Raw genomic sequence first — 14,327 nt, 5'->3', positions numbered from 1 at the left:
CCGTCTCTATGCTTCAACATTCTCACCTGAAGTCACATCTGCTCCCACGGAACAAGTCACGTGATCATCGCCAAACACAAACACACAAACAAGAAAGAGTGAGTTGAAAAAGAAAAACAATATAAACAATAAGATAATAAGAATTTGCCCTCACCCAATCTAACTTAGTTAATTTTAGTTTAGTGATCTTGTTATCACAATATACTTCCAATCTCATAACCTATATGAGAAAGATTCAACCACAACCTTGGTCCTTAGGGATTATCATGCTCCCACGAACCTACCCGCTCGTGGTCCAACTCTATGGACCTCCTCGCCCGTAGTCTAACTCTACAAACCTGCCCGCTTGTAGTCCAACATGCGTGAACACCTACTATGAACCTCCCCGCTCATAGTAGCCTCAAGTGTGAGCACGGAACATACGAACCTACCCGCTCGTATCCCCACACAAGAGTACAACAGATACGGACCTCCCCGCCCGCATCAATCACACATCTCAATCTCCGTTGCGAACCTCCCCGCTCGTAACCAAGCCAGCATATCCCTGACCAAGCTACCAAGAAAAGAAAACGTCCATGCAAATCCATCTGCAAAGGACCCCTGTCATTGTGCTCCCGCCTGGCGCTTCCCTATGAACCGCTAGGCGAACAGTTCCAGGCCGCCTGGCGGTGTCCCTCTGTCGTCGGGCGCCACCCTACCAACGACCCTCCCTGTTCGTGGCTTATCGCCTGGCGGAGATCCTCCTACCGCCAGGCTCCACACCAGTAAAAACAATCTTTTACTGGTTTAGACACTTCCAAGGGTTTTCAACCACATCCAGTCATACGTTACTCCACCTCTTTACGAAAACACTGTTTCATATCACATAATTCCAACACCACAGATTATTAAGAATACACAACATTAACCTACACACATTCTTCCTAAATACTAATATGTCACCTTAACAATTTAAATAACAAACACTCCATCTAAACACAATCTCATGCCAGCAATCAAGACACACATGAAACCATACCAAGTCTATCATACAGAAATACTCATCCCAAGTTTTTCTCAGAAATCTATTATCCCTAATTTTCCTAATTCAGTTTCTCCTCACAGATTCAGCAAACCAACAAGTCATCACAGAATTAAATAAATCTACTAATGACATGCTCGAGACTTGACCCAAGTCCCTTCAACATAATTAAGTGCTTTAAATTGCTTAGGTTCACATTGTTTCTTGTCTAGGATTTATCAAAGAATTATCCTAAGGTAGTCTCAACCCCTCATTTCTTATATTCTATTAATTATTAATTTTCATAAATTTCCTGGATTTCATACATTTCATGATAACATTAGAATTGTTTACACCGTTTGATACATAACTCAAATATTATCATAAAATGCGTTTAAAATGTCAAATAAACTTAACAAAATTTGATAAGAATGATTAAATTCACGCATTTCTAAAAATAAATGATTAAATTAATATAAAATTTAAAAAAAAAACTAATTTCAAAATTTACTAAAATTTAAGAAATAAAAATATATTTAACCCTAAAATATTTGTTCGATAGATAAAAAAAATAAAAAAGTAAAACAATTATTTTTCTTTATCAGATAAGTTAAGTCTTTATTGGCGTAAATGATTAAGGAGAGCATAATAATAAACATGTTGGATTTGATAGGTATCTAGATTCTAGAATGATTGATTTTATAAGTAGATTGGATTGAGGGCCCTAGACAAAGATTTATTATTTTACCCTAATCCTTCTTGTCTTTCTTCACTCAGAAAGAACATGTCCATTTTCATCATTCAAATTTCCTGTGTAATCAACATTATTTCCAAGGCAGATTCAAATAAAATCCGAATGATGCATTTTAACATAAATAATCCCACAATTCTGGACTTATTCGAATACTTCATTCATCAGTGTGGATAATTGAATATATAGCTAATAAAACATTTATTTTATCAATAAAAGTTAAACTTTATATTTAAATATTTAAACTATTGGAGTAAATTATGTACTATATCCTTTCACCGTTATATAATAATCACACTCATAATTAATAATAATTCATCATAAAATGGTTTTCACCGTACAAAAATCATAAAATAATAACAAATTTTAGAGAGAGAAAAATAATCATAATTAATTTTAGATATCTGATTTATAAATTAAAAACTGTTGGTATATAATATATTTTTTATCATGAATAAAAGTTTACAAAACTTGATTTGTCAATTAGAGTCTTAACTAGTCTCTAACATCATTAATTACTAAAATTTTAACTATCAAAAAATTAATGTCTAAACTATTTTTTAAGTGATACTAATTTAAACTGTAATTGACAAATCAATTATAGTTTTTTATTTATAATAGAAATTATTTTACATATTAATAATTTTTAGTTTATAAATTTATATTTAAATTAATTACTATAATGATTTAATTATTTTTTGTAATTTAGTTGTTTTTCACAGTGTTTTTGTATGTAAAAGAAAATTGAAAGACCATTTTTCATTGTGATAATTAACTTAGAGCAAAGCACTCCAAATGAAATGAATGGCAAGATATTTACTTTAATTCTCAAAAACAAGAAAAACAAGGTCCACTAATAACTTAATGTTGGTGTGGAGGAATTGGGGAAGTTAGATTTTTGTTTGTTCTATTTTTTTTTTTCAAAATAATATATTTTTAACCAAGTGATATGTTTAACATATTACAGTAGAGTTGTTGTATAAACATGTTTCACTCATGAAAGGGAACTTGATATGATTTTCACAAACTTCTTATTATTAGTGTCTGAAGTATGATTAACCAACCACAAGATGTTCATTAATACAACCAAATTAAGTTTCCAATCCAATCAAGATTATGCACTTTTAAAGGAATATACAGATTAAAAATAGTTACAATTCAAGACTATTATTATTCATGGAATGGAATTGTCAGACAATATTAACTTTCAAGTTAAAAAAAGTCACTTAAATTTTGGTCCCTTAACTTTTAGGGAATTTTAGAATTAGTCCATTTCGAAACTTTGGACTAATTTGATTTTTCATCTTTCAAAATACTTGAATTTAGTCATTTTAATCAAATTTTTGTTACGTTTATTTGACTTTTCAAGCGCGTTTGATAATAATATTTGACTTAACATTAAAGCAAAAATGTGTCAAATAGTATAAACAACTTAAATACAATTCTGAAAGGCGTATGAAACATTAAATAAACCTAACAAAATTTGATTAAAATGACTAAATGTACGTATTTTGAAAAATGAAGGAATAAATTGGTCCAAAATTTCAAAATAAACTAATTTTAAAATTCAGTGAAAGTTAAAGGATAAAAACATATTTAACCCTTAATTAAATTGTGAAATGAAGTACATACAGGGTCAAACTTCTAGAAATGTGAATGTGCTTAGACAAGTACTTCAAACAAAATGTGTAAAGAGGATAAACAAATTTTAGAAAATAGAAAACTGTTCTTAGAAACAATAATGAAGAAAACAAGACCTGAATAATGACTTTGTCTTTGACCAAGTAGATGACAATGGAAAACTATACATAATTTTGTGTGCATGCTATAATTGAAGAAAAGCCAACAATTAATAGAAACCAGAGTGCACCAGCTATTTCAATATTTTGTAGGTCATTTCTTTGTTCTCTCATAAGGTATTGTAGCTTTCAAGCAAGCTAGCATGGAATTTAATTTCCTTGAAGGGTGTGATGATGTTGAGACTTGAAATGGTAAAGGACAAGGCATTGAAAGAGAAACTCTTTCATGGTTCATTTCCTCACGCCATTACTTTATCCAGAAAAAAAAAATGGCTGGAGACATCCTATGCACATTGACATCATATTCAAAACTATTACCAATTTTATGATAAAAAAATATGTTTAATTAGAGACTAATTGAAAGATCGATTCTTTTGGTATCCAAAAATCTAGGTAGTTAATGTTAGTAACTAATTTAAAGACTAATTTATCGTAGAAACTATTTTAGTTATTTATTACGAGACCAATTATAATTTTTTGAAACTATTTTAGTTACCAATAATTTTTAGTTTAAAAATTGGTCACTATAGTAACTAATTATTTTTTGTTATTAAAATTGATCATTACTCAAGAATTTTCTTATGGTGTGAAAAATCTGTTTTATATCTTAGACATGTAAAAAAATGGTTGAATTATGTTAGAAGTTCTGCGTCGAATAGAGATAAAGACCAATTATATAAGTGAGGTATAAACGTCACATTACGAATCGATTTTGTAAGATTGGATTAAACTTAAAGTCCACTTATAAACATAGTATCGTATATGAGTTAGAGTATTTTTTAACAAGTTTTGATCCGAAAAGAAAGTGTGATTAGAAAAATTGAAGAAAAAGATGTGATTTTAGCAGTGACACACGAGAATCATGAGGTTGTTTGAACAGTAATCTCCAATGATGGTTGGGTTGATCTTGGCATGCAGTGTTCTTGATGTGTCAACGTCATTAGAACCCACACACACCTGTGGCCAGTTTTTCATACAACCAGTTTTCTGGCTCTCTGATGTTCCATCGCTTTCCCTGCACCATCTTAAGAGGGACACACCAAACTATACATGGAGACAATGCATTTTTTCTTTTTGCTTCTCTTCGCTATTCTTGAAAAAGGTGTACATCAAATACTATTTTAAATGTGTAAGGAAAATCTTCTCATTTCTTTCTTACCCATTTCATTTGAGGCTAGTATAGGTATGTGTTTGAATTTGTGTTTCATAAATACTTTTAAAAGAAGAAATAAAAAAAAATTTGAAATTAGTTTGTGTTTTAACTAAAAGTCTCTACGGGATCTAAAAGTTGCATTCCAAGTTACTCGATTATTCTTTTTAATGATACATATGTAGGAATTTATAAGATCATAACTTTTCACTTAATTCTTTTTTACCGTTACGAATGTGTCACTTTCGAATCACCGTCACGTGACTATCGAGTGGGTGTGATCTACGTGTATACGAAGATGGACAAACTGTTAAAATCTACGTGGTCTCTGTGTACATGAGGATGGACAAACGTTTTTTGATTTTGTTAAAAGTAAGTGAAAGTTTCATTCTGCCTCCCTTTATCGTAGTAAGAAAATGTTTTATTAGTAACTAAATTTAGTAACTAAAAGTTGTTAGTCACTATAATAATTAATTTAAATACCAATTTCAAAAATTAAAAATTATTGATTATTAAAATAGTCACTATTATAAATAAAAAATTATAATTAGTCACTAAATTAGTCAGTAATTAATTAGAGATCAATTTTAAAACAGTTATTTTGGTAGCTAAAACCTAACTAGCTAATTTTTGGTGACTAATTTTCTTTAATAGTCAAAACCATGATATCTAATTTTAAAATATCAATTTAGTGACCGATTATAATTTTTTATTTATAATAGTGACTATTTTAATAACTAATAGTTTTTTACTTTATGAATTTGTATCAAATTTGGTTACTATAGTGACTATCAACTTTTTATTACTGAAATTGATTACTAAAAAAATATTTTCTTGTAGTACTTAATCTTATATATTTATATATTTATCACCGCTCAATATTGTTCTCACTGACTTAGAATTTTAGATTCGTGACGGCGGGTAACTACAACAATGTTTCCACTCTCTCTTTCTCTTCTTCCGTTACTTTCTACTCTTCTTTTCTTCTACTCTTTTATCCTTAATATACGAAAAACTCAATCAGATTGGATGAAAAATTTGATGACCTAATTTCTAACGGATTTAAAGACAAAAAATACCGTTAACAATTGTAATGACAAGTTAAAAAAAATATTCGTTAATATTAAAAATTATAATTTATCGACAAATTTTTCTAATAAATATTAGTGATGAATTTATTACGGATAAAAATATTTGTTAGTATTATACATTGTGAAATCCATAAAAAAGTACTAAATTGTCATCGCTTATAATTTTTTGTCGGTCAATCACCAAATAACTTAAGCACTCATTAGTAAGTTCAATTAGTACCCCAAATTGTACACCGAATAATAGACAATTAATTCCAATCTCAAACAATTCAACGAAGAATCATATAAATGTGCACTTTGAAAATTTTCTTCTTCTCCTCCTGTTAATCAACATTTACTTTTTTGCTAATATAGCGTCCATATCTAATATTTTCCCTATCATATTCATATTGTATACACAAACAAGTTGTCATGTATCTTCCAACATTTATGAAGCCTATAATTTAAACAATGAACATACGAAGATTAATATATTTTCCCTTCTTTTAAGCAGCTTGCAAGAAATCATCGACTTTTTTTTTTTTCATACCCTTCATTAATTTGACATACATTTAGGGATGTCAACGGGTAGGTAGGACATGGGTAGTAGTTTCCCGTATCCTATTCGCTTGATAAATATCCACCTCGTATCTGTATCGATATCCGTCGGGTATCCGTTATGTGAGTACCCGCATAATTTTTTAACATCCACGGATACCCACGGGTATCCGCAGGTATTTACAAAAATTAAAAATAAATATTTAACAACATATTTTAATTGTAATTCAAATAAAATACAATATATAACATTCATAAATTTTAAACAAAGTCCAAATAATCCATTTAAATAGTGTTGAATACAAAGAAATTATTTTTTTAAACTAATTGATAAAAAAAATAACTCATTCAAAATCAATATGTTAATATTTTAATCATGGTTTTTTTTATTTTAATTTAAATTAGAGTATAGCAGGTACATGTATCCACGGGTACAAATATTATGATACCTGTACTCGCCCGTTAATATGCGAGTATTAAAAATATCCATACTCATTACCCATGGGTATTTATTTACAATATCCATTTTCTACATGTTGCGAGTTTTATCCGTGGATACGAATTTTTTTGATATCCCTGCATACATTCCATCATTGGTTTATAAGTACGAAGGTTCAAACTTCTATATTTATAATTGATATTAGGTTTAATTACTATTTTGATTTCTATATTATTTAATAGAACATCATATTGACATGAAGTTAATGTCAATATGATTCTTTGTTAACTTATATAAATATAACTATTAAAAATAAATAAAGTTAGTGTTTATTGAACCAATACTAATTTTATTTATTTTTAATATTTTTCTAGTTAATGTTTCTTAAGTCAACACTAACTTATTTATTTATAATATTTATTTTAGTTAGCATCTGTTTAATTGACACTAACTTAAATAAAAATAAATAAGATTAGTTTCTTCTAAATCGATACTAATTTAAATAAATATAAATATTAAAAATAAATTAAATTGACATATGTTAATCTAACATTGATCTTATTATTTAAATTTAATATTTATTTTAGTAGGTGTTTATTAAATTGATGCTAACTTATTTATTTTTAATATTTATTTTAGTTAGCACATGTTAAGTTGACACTAATACAAATGTTTATTTAATTAAAAAATAATTAATTTTATGATTTTTTCACCTTTTTGTTTTAAAAAATTAATGTACGTTAACTTAAGTGACTCTATTAGCATTACAATTTGATCAATGGTAATATTTGAAAACTAACACTAACATAGTGAAGACCTTTTATATCAATTATTTCTGGCTTATTATGTTGGAGATATGTCTGATGTTATTGTTGGACATGTAAATTTACATTGCATGAAACTACATTACATAAATTTACGTCGACACTTCTACAAGTCTAACGTAAAAGCTCCATGTTATGTTGGTCCATACCATGCATGATGTAAAAAATTCTGCGACCAATAAAAGAAACTACATAATGAGTATTTCTAAACTTGTTTTAGTTTAGCGTGTTGCACATCAAATGAAAGATTTCGAAAAAGTTGAAGAAGAATAGTGAATAGGGAAGCCAAACTTAGAAAAGAGGTTGAGCCACACCGGAGGAAAATTGAGTTGTATAGGTTTAAGGGTATTCAATACCTTTTAAAATTTGGTACCCTTGAATTTGTTGAACTTAATTTTCTTCTAGAGTGTCCCAACCTTTCTCCTAGGTTTGGCTTCCCTGTTCACCAATTTTTTTCTACTTTATAAAAGATCATTCTTTTGATACGTAACAACCTAAATAGAAACAAGTTCAGAAATTCAATGTAACTTTTTTTATTTGGTGGAAGAAATGAGTGAGAATCAAGGTGAGAATTCAATTTTAAATGTAATGAAAGTAAAAAAAATACAAGTTTTTGTACTAACATATTTTTACAAACAAGAACCACAAATAATAACAATAGATTTTTACAAACAAACACCACAAACGAAACAAATGAGACAATGATGGAATTCCATGACTAAATTTTCCAATAAATAATCACAGTCACAAATGAAAAGAAAAAAGATTACCAAATAAATCTCAACAACAAAACAAAGACAACAAAAACAAAAAATGAATCCACATACCACCACCATTTTGTTGTTGGAGATCAACTAACTTGCAAGAGAGTTTTTGTACAATAAAAAATGTTGAGAAACCCTATTATAATATATAAAAAACATTTTATGTCAAACAACTTTTTATCTGACATAAAACATATGATTTACGTTATCGAACACTATGGAGTTCAACGTAAAATTATATGTTTCATGACTAACAAAAAAGTCCAGCGTAAATTTGTTTATTTTATTTATAATAATGACACCGCGTTTTTTTTACGTGGGTTTCCTTGCCGATAAAAATAAATATAAATTAAGTGACGTAGATACCTATTTTTGTATTAGTGTAAAATTTATGTTTTCTTATTTTATATATATATATATATATATATATATATATATATATATATATATATATATATATATATATTTTGTGTCCACTTTTTAAAATACCGATTTTATCTTTTAAATATAATAATTTTTTAATTTTTTAAAAATTAACCATTATTTTTACAAACTTTTTATAAAATCGAATGTTATTGCTTCTTCTCTTCTTCTTTATTTATCAATGATTATTTTTTTATCTGTTCTGATATATTTTACTTTATTATAATGTTATTAATTTAATAACATTATAATATTACACATATTTAAAAAATCATACATAGACACGATAGCGCCCAAGTTACGCTAGTGTATATATAAATATATATATATATATATTGACTTTAATAAGGTGTGGGGGTGAGGCTAAAGCAGCGGGAATATAGCATCTTGTACACAGACCCAACATTTTTGGCTCAACACGATAGTATTGTGTCTATTCATAATGATGGCAATGCAACAACATCACGAGTAGTTTCTGGGATTACTCATTCACTTCTGCTATGCATGAAAATCCAATTATCCATTATTTAGAAAAGTATTAAGAAAATTAAAAATGAAGATAGATCAGGTATATACGTTTTAATTTCAATTATTTCATGGGTCTATGAATTAATTATGTAAAAATCAATTTCTACACTGAAATAAATCCAGTTAATTAAGTGAAAACATTGAAATTCATAAATGAGGGTTTGATCCGGAAAGCTAAATGAATATGTTTATTAATAACTATATGAAAGTTGTTTTAACTTTGTTTTAGCAAATGAAACTCTCTATGGTATGTTTTGGATGAGCCAATTTAGGAGAGTAATTAATTTATTTGGAAAATTTGAAATTCTTTCAAGAAAAATGATATGTTTGGATGAAAAAATTAAAAAGAAACTGAATTGAAAAATTTTAAGAAGGTATTTCAAATAACTAAAATAGTAGAATTTGAAATTCACTCAGAAAAGAAGGAAATTGAAATTTCTCAAGTTGTGAAATTGTTCATTGGTTAGGACAAAAAAAGTCCACAGGTCCAAAAATTCAAGTTGGATCGGGCAAAAGGTCGAGCCGGGTCGACTCAATCCAAAGGTCAAGTTGAGCCAGTCTGAGACGAAGGTCGAGACGAGTAAGCTCAGACCGAAGGTCGAGCCAAGTCGGCCTAGGCCCTATGTTGGAATGAGTCAGCTTAGGTCGAAGGTCAAAACAGCTCGAGTCCGACCGAATGTCAAACTAAGTTAAGTTAAACTTAAAGGTAGAGTTGAGTTCGTCGTAAAATAGAAATTAAATTATTTTTCCAAACCAAAAACTTGAAATTTAAGATATTTCAATTACTTCGTCTAAACTAATTATTTAAGAAAGGTAGATAATTCAATTGTAAGTAATTAATTACTAAATATTTTAATTTCTTTGAAGTGTTGAAATCTCTCTTCTAAATAGACTAATGTTTTTAATGTATTCATGAATTGATCCTTAGTGATCATATTGAAAACAACAACATGGACAAAATAAACATTTGCCGTTAACCTAATTTCTGCACATACTAGATTTTGTAGCTACACATTTTGCCTTGTTTATTGCACAAGTAGCTTTGAGATAAGTGCAAATGAGAATTTAACGTTTGATAGTCAACAAAGCCTTCTAATTAATATTTTAGTTATTTACTCAAACCTAGTACTTCGTTATATATTGTCACAAAGAATAATAATACTATCAAAATAAAAAAAAAATTTGAAAACTATTTTAATAATGTAATAGTATATAATAATATAATTTATAGTCAAATAGTTATTTTATTTGATGGATTGTCAAACTATCACAATTCATGCCACCAATTGTGCATAAAAGTTGTTATAAAAACAATAATATTTAATAAAAAAAGAGATATCGAATTTGAACTTAGAAGTCTACTTAATATAGAACATGAGATTTATTGTGTTTTCAATTCCAAAAACATCATTTATCAATGTAATCTCATATTCCTAGTAGGAATATGGAGTATACATCAGAAAAAAAATAACGTAAAATGATATCTTGACATCTACTTTTGTTTATAAACTAACAATCACTTTTTAATAATAAAATATTACATCAAGGTGAAATATTATTGTTTAGAATAGATAATAATATAATTGTTACAAAAATAGTTCTAGAATGATTGTTATGGGTATGTTGTCGATATATCAGCACTGAACAAACAATGAATATATATTGATATGCCATGTGCATATTCTTTGTAGATGTAGGTATAATAAAAAGATATTAAAATATATTAAAAAATATTTAAAATACCAAGTGTATTTTTAATACGAGAACAGTAAAAAAAATAGTAGATAAGCTATACTCATTTTCTAAGTGGTTGAATATGAACATTTAATGTGAGCATATTTCCATAAAATTTAATTATCAATAAATAATAGTCATTAAATAGAGAATAGGTGGAGAACCATTTTTTTTATCTTCCATTTATAGATAGCATTCATTTTTTATGGAAATAAACATATGATCGGTACAAATTCACATTACATTCAATTAATTTGTTTTACAAAATAGAAATCAATTCTAAATAAGCAATCCTTATCACTAGACAAACACCTTCCACAAAGCAACAATGAATTTTTTTTGTTTTGTTTAACCTTGAAGTTTATTTTGATTTTATATTATTTTGTATTTCTTAGTTGTTTTTACGGAAATATTCATGGTTAATTAAAATTTTAAAATTGATTAGTGAAATTTAGTCGTAAATTATTTTATCAACAATTTTGTTTTTAATCAGTATCCACCATACAAGATTTGATTCCATCATATTAATGCATAACATTCAAACTTTAAATTGTTTTACTTTCCTTCATACTCAATGCGCGCACACACATACGCACGCACGCGCACGCACGCACGCACGCACGCACGCACGCACACACACACACACACACACACACATGTGATTATTTTAATTATTTATGAATATTTTATTTCATAACTAGTATTTTTATTTATTTTATAATAACTTGTATAGTTTGCTATAAGACCTAACTTCCAGTGATTAAATCAGGATAAGATTTTTGGGGAGGAGCAATTTCGCTAATTATGTTTTAATGTTTAAATTTCGAGATTAGAATAAAATTTTATTATGTTAAAATAAATTATTTTATTCCTCATATGATAATAACCGATTATAATATATTATTAAATTAAATTTTAATATGCATGTGATGAAAATATTTTTTTTTTTAAAATTTCTATAGTTACTTGTTTTGAATGAGTCACATAAAGGCATTTAAACAAAAACCCTTTATTTCTTAACAACTAAAAATAAAAATAATAAGAATCATGATTTTGATACAAAAGAGAAAATTAGTTGACATGTGTCAAAATTCAAATTATTAATCTTTCATATAATACTTACGATACGATCTTATCTAGAAAAGAGTATGATCGTTTCTGAATTTGAATCCTCAAGAAGCACGACACGAATAAATCAGAGAAGAACACGGAATAAGATAGAGATGTAGGCTGAATAAGACAGAGATGGAGGACGTCACAATCTAGCATATTGATAAGTCAAGTGAAGATTCGTCATAAAAATGTTAATCTTTGATAAGAACCGAAGGCCTAAGCCAAGAACAAAAAAAAATTCTCTCTTTAATGAAATCAAATTCAATATATGACTAAAAGTGTCTACATTGTTTTTGGTACCTCTATATATAGGCACACAAGTTTAAGCAAACCTGAAAACCCTACAAGAAGGCCCAAACCCAAAACATAAAAACATAAACTAATTTATGAAGGAAAGCTCAAAGTCCAAAAACAAAGAACATAACTAATTTCTAAAAGAAAACCCAAAGGTTCATCTTCAAGTTTTTCTTGTATGGAATCTTGGGATAGTCCTCTATCATTCCCTCCTTCATGAAGAGAATTTATCCTCAAATTTGTCTCACTTGATGATTCCTTATCAACTTATAATTTAACTCACCATGGTAACTGCATAATCCCATTGAAAACTAATAAAATAGAACACTTTATTATAGTATTCAAAACCGGTAATTCAGTCTATAAAGTATATTAATATAAGATTATAAAAGATAAGATTATAAAAATATATCATTTATATACTCAAATTAAACTAATAAGCTCTATACAAAATTAACCACTAAAGTTCTTTGAGACCTTCCACTATTCTAACTGATAGCTTATCATCTTATGGGTGCCTCTAAACTTGCAACTTAATATGTTCCCACCGAACATGTGATCATCGCAAAAAAAAAAGAAACGAACAATACAAGAAAACACAAAGCACACAAAAGGGTAAGCTAATGTTAAAAAGAAAAACTCTAGAATAACTAAATCATATCAATTGCGTTATATATATATATATATATATATATATATATATATATATATATATATATATATATATATATATATATATATATATATATATATATGTGTGTGTGTGTGTGTGTGTGTGTGTGTGTGTGTGTGTGTGTGTGTGTGTGTGTGTGTGTGTGTGTGTGTGTGTGTGTGTGTGTGTGTGTGTGTGTGTGTGAATTCCCTTCGCGTCTAGGAACAAAACAACCAAGTGACTATGATCTCTTACGACTCTCACCACATATCTGTGAGTGTGAATGATTATTAAAATTCAAGATACTTCCTTACTGATATCTCTTATGTCAAAACATACACTAAGAGTGTGTTTGGATAGAGTATTTTAATGAAGCAATTCATTTTTTTTGAAGAATTTAGATTTCTTTGTAATAAAATGCTTTGTTTGGATAGAGAAATTAAAAAGCATTTCAAATGCTAGCATTTTTTTGAAGGATTTCAATTAGCTAAATTAGTAGAAATTCAAATACCCTCAAAATAGGTGAAATTTGAAATTCTTCTCACTCAACCTCACAATCTAGATGACCCGGACGGGCCCGACGACTCCGATGTACCCGACGACCCGGACGAGCCCGAACGTGCCCGACGACCCGGACGGGCCCGACAACCCGAACGTGCCCGACGACCCGGACATGCCCGATGACCGAAACGGGCCCGACGAATCAGACGGGCCCGACGACCCAAACAGACCCGATGAACCAGACAGGTCTGACGACCCAAACGGGCCCGACGATCCAGATGGGCCCGATGACCCGTACAAGCCTGACCTAGACGGGCTAGACAACCCAGACGAGCCCAACGACCTGGACGGACCCAACTACCCAAATGAGCTTGACGACCCAAACTAGCCCTTCCAAATCATTGGGCCCGACAACTTAGACGTGCCCGACGACCCAAAAGTGCGGGACAACGTAGAGAGGCCCGACGACGCGGACGACCCAGACGACCCGATGACCCGGACGAGCCCGACGACCCGGATGGGCCTGACGACCCGGATGGGCCCGACGACTTGTACGGGCTAGACTATCCGGACGTTCCCGACGACCCGGACAGACCTAACGGTTTGAATGGGCCCGTACGAGTTGTCGGGCTCGTCTAGGTCGTTGGGCCTGTCCGGTTCGTCGGACGTGTCCAAGTCGTTGGGCCCATCTGAGTTGTCGGGCCCATCCTAGTCGTCGGACCCGTCC

The sequence above is a fragment of the Vigna unguiculata genome, chromosome 1 (assembly GCF_004118075.2).
Source record: "Vigna unguiculata cultivar IT97K-499-35 chromosome 1, ASM411807v1, whole genome shotgun sequence".
Lineage (NCBI taxonomy): Eukaryota > Viridiplantae > Streptophyta > Magnoliopsida > Fabales > Fabaceae > Vigna > Vigna unguiculata.
The sequence above is the reverse complement of the archived record's forward strand: the minus strand, read 5'-3'. Positions refer to the sequence as shown.